Raw genomic sequence first — 12,691 nt, forward strand, 5'->3', positions numbered from 1 at the left:
AAATGTTGGCCCCACTATGTCACAAAAACAAGACCCCACACACACACACATACAGGCACGCACACACACACACACATACGCACACACACACACACACACACACATATAATAAACAATAACACCTCAAATGAAAGTGGTCTTCAGTCCCCCATGGGAGTCCACATAAAGAAATGTACAATAAGGTGTCTGCCTCCATTGGCGCCAAGCATCCATTTAAAGCGAAATTAAGTCAGAGTGGACCTGCCATGAAAATGAAAACGCCGTCACCCTGTTTTTGAAGATGGAAAAAAAGAGAGCGCTATTGCGTTAGCCGCTTGCACAATCGCATCTGCGCCTGTTCGCCTCGGCGCAATAAATGCGCTCAGGGAGCAATAAGGTGTCAATTAGAGGGGCCGCAATGAGATTAGTCCGGTCTGGATTGGGATGCTTTTAGGGGGGGGTTGAGAAGCAAGCACTGCAAAGCACATTTTGCCACATGTAATATTTAGTTTAGTTTCATTGTTGACATCAGTGGATGCAGCTTGTACCTCAGCGTTAAAACATCAACACAACCAACACAGATGACATTTGATTATTTTTCTGTTGATTTTCTCCTCAGCTGATTTTCCACCTTAAAGCAGGGAACTGCAAAATCCATGTCACATTGAACGCATCAGTTGGAACAAGACAAGACTACGGGAGAACAGAAGGAGGCAAGTCATCTTACCGAAGAGGAGACTGAGGGCCGTGCAGCAAATGGGAAATTGTGGAGTCTAAAATAACAGGGTAAACAAAATGTCACTTTTTTATCTTTAGTTTTGTCATTTTCAGACACGTAACCAGAAAAGTGCAATGACTCCAATCTCGACTGATGAACGACCACCAGTGGTTTAAGGTCAACACATATGATATCAACGTCAGTGTGTGTGTGTATGTGAACAGAAATTGAACCCAAAGGTTGAACACAAGCTCATCAAGAGCAGCCTCATTATTATGTCGGATAGTTTGATTTTGGAGAGAGATTGATGACATCAACTAATTTAAGTGATTCGTCAGGTGGCCAATGGAGAATGTGTGTGCGTGTGAGACCCAACCCCAGGCCTCTGGGTCAGAGTTCCTGACACACACTCACACCCAGCAGGGCGACGAAATAATTAACTCTGACTATGATTGACAGACAGTTTTAACACACAAGCATGCAGGGGACATTACTTTCCCATAATCAGCAGCACTGATAAGACAGATGATCTGCGTGCTTCATTTTCACAAATAAAAACATGCTCAAATGAATGCATGTGTTGTATTGTTTTGGATTGTATTTCACACACGGACACTGTATACAGCAAAAGAAAATGACTCACAACCTTGTCGGCTCTGCTACACAAATACTTCGTACTGTGACTCACGCTGGCTATTTGAGCATTTAAAAAAAAGTGTAACTGCAAATTCATGAAAGTGAGGGTTAAAATAAAAAAACATTCAGTGCAATCTTTAGTGAGTGTTAAGGTGAGAAAGCTGCAGCAGAGGCAAGGTAAGGAAGTGTATTTATTTATATAGATCGCAATGGATGGCTTTAATAATGCGTTACCATCTCATGTGACATAACCACTCAATAACAAATCAATATGTGGCAATATTGTGAGATTAGGGTCATGTTTGTGTACACTGCTGAAATTATTGAGTGGAGATAAGCAAAAACAATGATGACGATTTACAGTTTAATTATTGTGATATCCATGAATTTTCCTATTAATAGTTTTACGGTAAGCCAAAAGGGAAAATCATAGTATTTCATTTCTAATTATTGTCATTTACTGAGAATCCTCAAAAGCTTAAGAAGAAGGCATGCTTGATTTACTTGCTGTACTTTACCCCCCCCCCCCCCTTCCCCCATTTGATTAATTTATATATATGGTCGAGATGTGTCTGTCATTTAAATCCGTCCATCCGTTATCCAAATCTTTACCATAAATATAAATTTACTATTGTGTTCGCTTCAGTTAGTGATAGGCTACGGTGCGTTATGACCTAAGTACAAATTTAGAAGTGGACTTCCCTTGTAAACCAATGACTCCCAATTACTGCATTTTTGAAAAGAAAAATAAGTTAATAATCAATAAGTTAATGAACAATTATTTTCTGACAGCTCAGCTTTGGTATAAAATGGTGGCATCAGGTTGAAAGTCCCGTTTCCTGTTCAAAATGAAACCAATTCAACAGCTTATGGCCAATGGAAAGAGTCCACATTGAAGTATTTCATGATGATGAATGGTCTCTACGACGGGTGGTCTAATAAAGGCGACTTCCTGATTCATAGAGAATAATAAAAAATGTGAGGGGTAGACCAGGATGGCCCAAATGTTTTCCTTTGAGGGCCGCATAAAGAAAAAAAACATCGACAAATGCAAGGGCCACTTTGAAATTCTTGACTTGGCCACGTATGACGCTCGGGCTATCGTTTGGAAACGCCTGGATTAGCCGGATGATTCCATTGTGACCCAAAATTTGAACCTGTGCTCTCATCAACTGAAAGCCAAAGCCATGTAAAAGTGAGGCTCAGAATTAGTAACACACCCCTTCTTAGCCTAAGCACTTATTGACCATGGCTGGGTCTTGAGGTCCTGCTGTGTTAATCTACTTAAACACTCAGAGAGGCAAACGACTGGCGGCACGCGGGAGCGCTGGCGGAGGGCAAAACGAGAGACACAAACAGAGGGGGGTGAAGAGTCCGGAGGGATGAGAGCGGAGGTGGTTGACGATTCCGAAAGTGGTGCCCCCCCCTCCCATCTTGCACAGCAGCCACCCGCCCCGTGTACTCCCCCGCAGACGATTCCTGGGAGGTGTTGGGTGTCTGCAGTGTCACAACTAAACAAAACCATTTGAAAACAAAGTGGGTGGGTGAATGCTCCGCCGCAATCCGAGCCCGCCGCCTTTGTGATCACGAAGAAAAACGGCCTCTCAAAATCAAGGGGATGGAGTGGCAAGCACGGGGTGGGGAGACGCTGATCTTGGGAGGGCGTGGAGGAGGGGCAAGGTGGGGGGCACCATTTCAATCCACGAGTTATCCCCTTGTGCACCCGCCTGCTGCTCCACAAACACACATATGCGCACACAGGTACTACTAAGTGCACTCTTCGAAGGTCAGCAGGCTTCATGAAACAGATTCTTTCACACAGAGATCCTGCAAAATTGTTGCATCACAACATTGACTACATTTACATGCCATCAATATTCAGGTTAAAGGGGAAGTCAACCTTAAACATTTCTTGTGTTATGTACACATATGTTATATGTGACCTCACTAGTCTAAACATGACATTCTGATTAATATTACATTTGTGGAATATGAGTTATGAAGCAAAATCCTGCCATTTTTATCCAGCTCAGGGGGCAGCCATTTTTCCACTTGCTATCGACTGAAGATGACATCACACTTGTTCAGGGCTCAGGCAACGACCAATCACAGCTCACCTGTTTTCTGAAGCTGAGCTGTGATTGGTTGTTACCTGAGACTTGATGTCATTTTCACTCAACAGCAAGTGGCAAAATGGCCGTTTTCTGATATTGAGAAAAAAACGCTCGATTTTGCTGCTTAACTCATATTCCACTCACGCAATATTAACCAGAATACCGTATTTAGACTAGTAGGGCTGCATAGAACATATTATTGTCAAGAATTGGGGCGGTTGACTTCCTCTTTTAAGGTCAATATTTTGGTTTCTAAAAGATTCTGAGTAGAGTGACTCCGTAAATGGTAATGATGTGATTAACACCCGTCCGTCTAAACCGAGATGCATGGACAGCGTAAAGAAATAAATAGATGTCATATCCGCTTCTTATTTTTCTATCATTGATGACACATTATTTTCATATCACTCACTCTACTAATAAAGAAGTCGATTTTACTCCAAAAGTGTAGTGTGTAAGTGTTGCGAATAGAGCATGAGCAGAACATAAACGCCTTGTTAATTGAGGTATGAGGTGAGAATTCGGGTTACGAAAGGGGTAACTCAAGGGTCTTATTTGGGTTTAACATAGTTTTTTAGGGGGTCTTTAATTTGGGTTACACATATTTTCAGTTTATAAACAGTCTTGGCATGGCCGCGGAATGATCACTTTTTCGCTTTTTTTTTTTTTTTTTACACCATATGAATTCAATTAGCTCTGTGCTTTATATTTTGTCTAAAAGGCAACAACATCCCATGGTGCAACTCAAAGATGACCTGCATTATGGGAGATGGTAGCCATTTAGGGCAAGCAGAAACCACAGTGAACCTCAACGACTGTACCCAAGACACATAAGATACTGCACAATGATTTGCTGGCCAACCTGCTGTTATTTCCTTTTTCACCTTTCTTTATACAAAACAGAATTTTATTTCAAACTGCACAACGATTAAAAGAAGGTAAATATTAATGTTCTGAGGCTGGAACTGATTAATTGCATTTCCATTCATTTCCATGGAAAAGATTATCTTGGTTTGTGAACATTTTGGTTTGCGAATGGGTCCACAGAACAAATTAAAAGTCCAAGGTTCTGCTATATTATATCCTTGTTGGACCGCGACAATTGCTTTGAATGCAACGGGGCAGAAGAACTAAATGTGTTTCAGAATCCAAATCAGAATCATCTTTATTGGCCAAGTATGTAAGAACACACAAGGAATTTGAGCCACAGCTCCTTGACATGCTTGACAAGACCTCCATACCTGAGATCACAGAGGGCATAGAGTCAATTGCTAACATAGAGCATGCAGATCAGGCTTTAGTATACTCTCACACGCACGCACACACATCCAAAACGGCTTCCATGCTATCATTAAAAGGCCGAGAGGGAAAAAGAGCCCAAAAAGTTTGTGGAAAAGGGGAAGTTTCAGGTGTGATTCCGAGAGAAAAGAGTGAATAAAGCGCACAAGGTAAAAGGAAAGACAATCTGCTGCATTAAAGCTTGGCCTGCACAGTGCCGGCATAGAGTCTTTTCTGCACTCCTCTTTCAGCACAGCGCACCCGGGGGACGGTAACGCTAAGCCCACTTCCATTCTTTCTGCACAAACTTTGATTTCCTATTAGGTTCCTCCTGATGGGGTGAGGGAGAAGAGAAGGATGAAGAGGAGGAGGAGAAGGAGAAGGTTGTGGATGTTGAGATGGTGGAATACAAGAGGAGAGAAAAAAAAATTGAAAAGGAAGCCAAAGGTGAGCAAATGGAAGGTGACGGTTTTGGAGTCATTTATTTGACTTAATACTGAATTGTTCAGTGCAAGTTGCCCCTGTTCACAAGGACTTTGTGAACGAGTGTGGTTTGTGTCAGAGATGCACTTAAAGCATTTTAAGTCTAAAATGTGTTATTTATTTTTATTTTGCAATATTTTGTTCATTTCCTAGATTTTAACGTCGTTCCTGATGCTGCGTCATCAGTAGTCGAATGTAAGGTGGAAAAGCGCTATAGAAATGAATAATACAGTATGTCTTACATGTGTTTAAAAAAAAAGAGGCCTTAACCACTGTGGATATTTTCTAGAAATGTCAGTGTTAGGGTTTCAAAGTAGGTTTTTAGAGTTAGGATTTCAAAGTAGGGTTTCAAAAAAGTGTTAAGGTTTCAAAATAAGGATTCAAAGGAAGATTTCAAAGTAGTCACATAAAGTTGAATTTGAAATTCAGATAATTGATGGATGTCAAACTGTCAGTATGTGTGACCTGAGGTTTTGAAGGTTTCAAAGTAGGGTTTGAAAGGAGATTTACAGGTTCAAAGTAGGATTAGGGTTTGATTGCACAAAAAATAGAGCTGTCAAAAGATTACATTTTTAATCAGATTCATCACATCTTGGAATTCTGATTAATCACGATCGCTTAATTAAAAAGGCTTTTTTTTTAATCAACTTTTTCCCCCCGCCAAATTTGACAAGTCCCTGTTATCTGTTAATTCTTTCGACAGTTAATGTTATGAGGACGTCATGCACATTTTTTGATCCACTGCACGCTCTCATCCTCCTCTTTTTCTAATCAGTTAATTACTTGCATGATTTAAAATGGGGAAAAAAATACCCCAATGTTTTGACATGAACAAATATTGTGAATGACATTTATTAAATGCTTTACTTGAATGCATGTAGTTATGTTGCTCAAACGCACACGTGCTACCTTTAACGTAACCATCCGCTGTCAAGCTAAAAAATCATCTGCGGTCAAAATTATCAGTGTGATTAATTTTTTTTTTAATACATGATTAATGCGATAATTTTTTTGTAATTAATTAATAAATTAACGCTTTATCTTTGACAACCCTAACAAAAATGTAAACAGCTTGTATCTGTGGAGGAGTAAAATGTTTGTAAAGTGGATTATTGATCAATCTGGATAAGATATCAGATCATCCACTTGAGGCGAGTGTCAGTTAAAAGAAGTCTTGAATTGCACAGATTGTTGCCACAATTGACTCTGAATGAACGTGCGTGGCCTGAATTTGGTGTCATCGGGTCCCATGAGGGCAATGTATGAACAAAACTTCTTGACTATACAGGGAGTGGACGCTTATTATTATTATCATCTCCATTATCTTTCTCTGTTATTACCTCTATTGTTGCAAATTTTGCTGAGTTGACCCCATTTGGGGAAGAAAAAAGTGAAGATGCTTTTGTCGGCACATGGCACGTGGAGACGCTTTCACTGCGGGCGGTTGAAAAAAAAAGCAAAACTTCCTAAATGAATTTTAGTCAAAGAAAGTATATTGAGGGACAAAGACAACTATTGGGTCTTTCTCATGTGCCGTGTGGGAAAGAGGGACAGATATTAAAGTTGGGGAGGCGAGACGGAGATTTGAAGACAGGAACATACCGAGAGAGACAAAAGAGAGCGGTGCAGAGGTAGTCAGAGGGTGAATGATTGATTGATGTGGTCAGTGAGGCGTCACTGATCTCCACGGGAGACCCCACCACTCGCCCCCACAGCCTTACCCTTGGTGAAGAGCATGCGGATTGGCCTTAATAGTAAGGAAGCACTCATCTGACAGGACGATGATAAAGATGGTCCAATAAATTACAAACAAAAGTCAAAGAAATTTGGAATTTTTTTTGTGCCTTTTTTATTGGTTGCTATACAATATACAAATATATATAAAAAAAAATATGATGCAATTCATTTTTAGTATTATATACAGTGTTCCCTTGTTTTTCGCTGGGGTTAGGTTCCAAAAAATACCCACAATAAATGAAATCCGTGAAGTAAATCTCTTGTTTAAACATTCTCAATGTTCAAACCTTCATATCTAAAAAAAAAAAGTACATTATTGTAAAATGCAAAATTGCATTAAAAAAAAATCCGCGATTTAGCAAGGGCGCATTATAGCGAGGGAACACTGTACTGCATTATGAGTATTTCCCTCCAATTTCATTCAATGAAAAAAGTATCTATCATCCACCCAGCTGTTTTTTAGCTAGCTAGCTAAAAGGTCTGTGCATGAATCAGTGGTGACTCGAATTGAGATGCGAATTGGCCATAAAAAAAACAAATGCCAAATCCGAATTTGAGTGAGTGTTTACTAGAGTGACGGGAATGTTTAAGTGGCAGCAAATTTGTCTCTTCGAGAGCCGACATATGGGAAATACTTCGCAGGATTGTTTAGCCAGCTAATGAGCATTATGTTAAACTGTCAATGAGGCCCATCAAGGCAGTGTAGGGCCAGTCTAGACTTTGTTGTTACTTTGCTGTTGGCCCCTAACGATGACCAAGCTACGTTAGACTGGACTGACAAACTCACAGTGGTTAATGTCCCTCAATATGCCCTCAATTGAAGTTAAACTATTAACTGTTTCAAACCAAAATGGCTGACTTCCTGTCCACACATGCGCTGGTCAGACTCCTGTGTCCTGTTATTATAGACATGTTCACCCAATTTTGGTTTGGTTTAAGTGAAATTGGTGTCAGGGGATAATTTTCTAACATTCGTACTAAGTGAGTTTTGAGGGGTCTTGTATTTTTAAAAAAAAAAATTCTGGAGAGCTCAGTATTGTTCATTCGGTAATTTTACCGATTTGACATGTCATCATCATTGCTCTTTTTTTTTGTCTTGTTAAGGACCCCTAATGTAAATACTGTTTATTTTCACAGAGGTATTACAGGTAGTGATGGCAAAATGAAGCTTCATGAAGCATTTGTGATACTTTTTGACTCCTCTAGATGGTGCTCTTGGTTTAAAGATAAAGGCAAGTGCAATAAAAATTGATTACATTTGCATTGCATCTTTGAATCATGAGTGCCATCTTGAGGAGTCAAAAAGTATCGCAAGTGCTTCATGAAGCTTCATTTTCCCATCACTAATTACAGGGATGCATGTGTTAAATTTTTTGACAATAATATTAAGGTGGAGTTACTGAAGAAGAAGTCATCTGAAGTCATGCGTTGGTCAATTCTTATGACTGGTTAACAGTGGGAGGTGGTTTGTGCGTGTGTGAAAGTGATAGCCTTGTGTGTTCCCTACTTGCCCCACTCTTGATGCGCTCCACCCAGGCCGGGGCTGAGAGCGAGAGTGGGGCTCCCCTGGGAAGTGGACATGGCGGGAGGAGAGCAGCGCGAATTGAGCCCCTCTGAAAGGGAACCAAATCCAAGCAAAAAGGTTTCAATGTACTGTATCCCCTCACCTGAAAGCAGATACATAAGGAGGGGGTAGGCTACAATACCAGCAGAAAGAGAGAGAGACTGTTGACATTTTTTTACCAACTTAGACTTTTTACTCCTCTCATCCTCCTGCCTAGAGGCGGGTGGGCTCTCCGAGTTGATCATCTTCCACCTGGTTAAAAAGACGATGCGATCCGGATGGCCCAATTTTTCATTCAAAAACTCTCCCATATGTATTTTTTTAGTCAGGAAAATGAACTTTGCACTTTCAATTGTATCCAATGGTTTCTAATTAATCTTTTTGAATGTATGAACACCTCACCCCAAATAAACACTATGCCACACTAAACGCCTGTCAATTTCTTCACCTGGATATATCAAATAGACGGCATGCTCCAAATAATAGCCTGTTATATCATCCACTTGGACAAACCTAAATAGATGCCTATTTACCCCTCCCAAAATGGTCAGTCTCATCATCCACTTCAATAAATGAATGCCACACCTCAATTAGATGCCATGCGCCAATTAGCCACCCGTCATATTACCTGCCTAAATAAACATTGCAATTCAAATAGGCACATATTCCCCAATTGTTTGTTGGTTTGTTTACTTGAATAAATGAACACCTTACCTCAAATAGCCATGTCCTAATCAACTGCATGCCACATTTTTCATTTTAATAAATGAACAATGCACCTCAAAAACACATCACAAATCTTGCTCCTTAAATTGGCCTATTTGCCCTAATTATCATGTCAACTACTTGAATAAATGAATGCCACACCCCAAACAAACCCCTTAAACACCTCACCTTAAATTGCCACAATTAATTGCCCAACCCTTCCTCTACTTGGATAAACAAACATAGCACCTCAAATAGATGTCTTTGACTCAATTACTCACTTTCGACAAAACTAAATACTATCTCCAGAGAACTAAATACCTAAGTAATTGAATATTTCATTGTGAATCTATTAAACAGAGTGGCGGAAATTACCCCTTTCATATGATTGATGTGTGTGTGTGTGTGTGTGTGGTCTTGTTTTTGTCACAAAGTGGGGCCAACATTCCGCGACTTTTCAGAGTTGTAGGGCCCACCCGTCCATGTGGGGCCATTTTGCTGGGCCCCACAAGTTCAGACCTCTTTTTGAGGGTCAAGACTTGATTTTAGAGTTTAGGTTTGAATTGGGTTATGGTTGAGGTTAGGGTACGAAATAGGGTAGGCAATCATTTTTGATGGTTGGGGTTAAGGGGAGGGGCTAGGAAATGCATTATGTCAATGAGAAGGCCCCACAAAGATAGTAAAACAAACCTGTGTGTGTGTGTGTGTGTGTGTACGTGTGTGTGCGTGTGTGTGTTCAAGTATAGGTATTTGGAACAAGTGCCGACCTTCCTGCAGCTCTCATGTTCCAAGGTGTAAAAAAAAAAAGATGGAAAAGCGCCTCCAGCCAAATCACTTCCGAATCATCCTGTCTTTTCTTTTCAAGAGGGCAGAATGGTGAATCTCCTCTACTAGGAGAGGATGGAGGAGGAGGAGAAGGGCCGAACGCACGCCCTGGAAATCTGAACCTACCAGAAGACGTACTGTGTCAAAGGAAGCAAATGGCCTTACAATTTAAGTGTTTCCTATTGAAAGGTACAGTACACATACATACACACCCAGCAATTGCTGCGTGTGGGGGCGTGAAATAGATCACGATTTTAGAGATTAGTTTGCCATTCAAAACCACAAAGACAATATCACAAAAAGACAGTGAAAAGACATTTCCTCAAAAAATATTATAGCCTTCAATCAATTATCACTAATTACCTGTCCCATCATCCAATTTGAATAAATGACTACCGCACGCCCAATGGATGTAAAATAATCACCTGTTTAATCTTATACAGTACTTTAATAAATAAACTGTGTATTTTCAGTACATGCCATACCTAAAATATTAGCCTGTCCTATCTTATACTTGAATAAATGAATGTCATACCTCCAGTAAACATGACTTGGATAGGCACATGCACCACCATAAATAGACACCCGTTTCTGTTTAATCACCTGTCCCATGATGCACCTCCAGTAGATGCCATGCCTAAAATAATTACCTGTTCCATGTTATACTGCAGATGAAAAAAACAAAACAGGGTACCTCAAGTAGACGCCTTGCCCCAATTAATATCTGGTGTTGTCTACTTAAAAAAACAAATGCAACACCTCAAATAGAAACCTTGTAATTACCTGTCCTATCTTCCACTCAAATAAATTAATGCCACACCTTCAATAGATGCCAAGCCTATTAATTACCGGTCATCCGTCACCATCTTCCATTTGGATAAATGAACGGCACACCTCTTGTGTTGCTGACTTGTGAATACAAATTCAAAATGCCTCACCTCAAATAAATGTCGATGCCCCAATCGACCCCATTTGATCGCCCGGGTCTTCTTCCCCTTGAATAAATGAATGCCGTACCTCAATTAGACAGCTACGCCCCTCTCGTCTTGACCCCTTGAATAAATAAATGCAGCACCTCAAATAAACATGACATCGTTGTTTTGGAGATACAGTACTTGAGTTGCATTGAAAAGCAACAATATTATTTAAATAATGATTTCTGCAACACTATTATACATCACATTCTCAAACAACCAACACACACACATACATGCAAAGCCATGTAATGTATTCCAGAGGAGCACCTAGTATTGTGGATAATTGCCGGCTCTTTTGTGCTGTGCTTGAATGGGCCGGTTACCCAAGAAGCCTCATGTTCGAGTCCGTGTACGTTTGCTTTGAAGGTGGCCCGCACAAAGAGCTAAAGCTCTGCCGGGACAAAGAGCTGGGCGACCCTGCTTCGCCCACAGACGTCTTTCACGGAGGGAACCAACAGATAAAATGATCCTCTTCATTCCTTGTTATAGTCGAAACCACAGGATGTACAATGTCAAAATAGTTTAACACTTACTCTTTAGAAGATGTAAAGCTTTTTAGCCTGAGGACTTGCTCATTACAATACAAGACTTCCTTTTTGTTTTGCTAAACATTACATTGTCTGTGGGCGTTGCGATGATCAGATGCTCGGCCATCTATTATGTCAATCAATTTTGTCAACACAAAAGAAAACACTGTCATTATTGGCTGTAGTCATCGTGCGTGAACCAGGAAGTAGCCTGATAACTGAGGGCCCATTTACAGCGCCACGGCAGTCTCACACTGCACTACCGACGGAGCACATCATTAACAATTAATAGCCTGACTGGCTTGTCACTTGTTGTGATCCGACAGGTGCTCAGTGCCTCACAGCTGGACTGTGTGTGATCACCATGGGTGACGCCACACAACATACAGTAATACTGGGTTACTGTTGCTAATGAGAGGTGAGGCCTGCGAGGCTCTTTTGAAGCCATTGGGGCCACTGGGGGGGGGGGGTCTATACAGTTGGCTAAAATGACATAAACTGAAAGCTCACTGACAATATAAAAACTACGGAAGCCTATTGCATTCACATACCTCCTATTTTTTGACAAATTAATTTTATCTGATTTTTTTTCTGTTTTACTGAATAATTTATAAAATAATATAATATAAAATTATCCAGAAAAACAGGAGGATTTTATTTTTTATTTTTTAAGTACTCAGAAAAAAAGGGAAAAAATTATTTTAAAAAACAGGGGAAAAAATATTCCAAAAAACAGAGCACCAGCGTTCGTTTTTCTGAATATATATATATATTTTTAAACCTGCTAACTCCAAGTTACTTGTTGCAGACTTGGTAATGGCGGACACTTTCCTACATGCAATACGCTTCAGCAGAAACTTAATTAACTCGATTGATACGTTTGTATACTTACATTCTTCATAAAACGATATACCTAACCTAAATTTCCCCCTGTTTTACAGAATTTAGAGTAATTTTATCCCCTATTTTTCTGATATTTTTTTGGGACAAAACAAAATCAGCAAAACAGTATATATATATATATATATTCAGAAAAACTGAAAATTAAAAAAAAACAAAGCTCCCCCCAAAAATTTGTCGGAAAAACAAGGTGTTTTTTTTCTTTTTAACTCATTCACTGCCATTGACGGCTATAGATGTAAAAAATT

General features: G+C 40.0%; 1 long non-coding RNA gene across 1 annotated transcript; it reads left to right on the plus strand.

Moving 5' to 3' along the window:
- The first annotated feature begins 602 nt into the window (after positions 1-602).
- Positions 603-1,269, plus strand: LOC144048983 (uncharacterized). The gene is made up of 2 exons (XR_013293463.1): positions 603-765; positions 1,036-1,269. It is a non-coding gene; the product is annotated as an uncharacterized LOC144048983 (long non-coding RNA).
- Positions 1,270-12,691: the final 11,422 nt, after the last annotated feature.

This window comes from Vanacampus margaritifer, chromosome 3 (assembly GCF_051991255.1).
Source record: "Vanacampus margaritifer isolate UIUO_Vmar chromosome 3, RoL_Vmar_1.0, whole genome shotgun sequence".
Taxonomy (NCBI): domain Eukaryota; kingdom Metazoa; phylum Chordata; class Actinopteri; order Syngnathiformes; family Syngnathidae; genus Vanacampus; species Vanacampus margaritifer.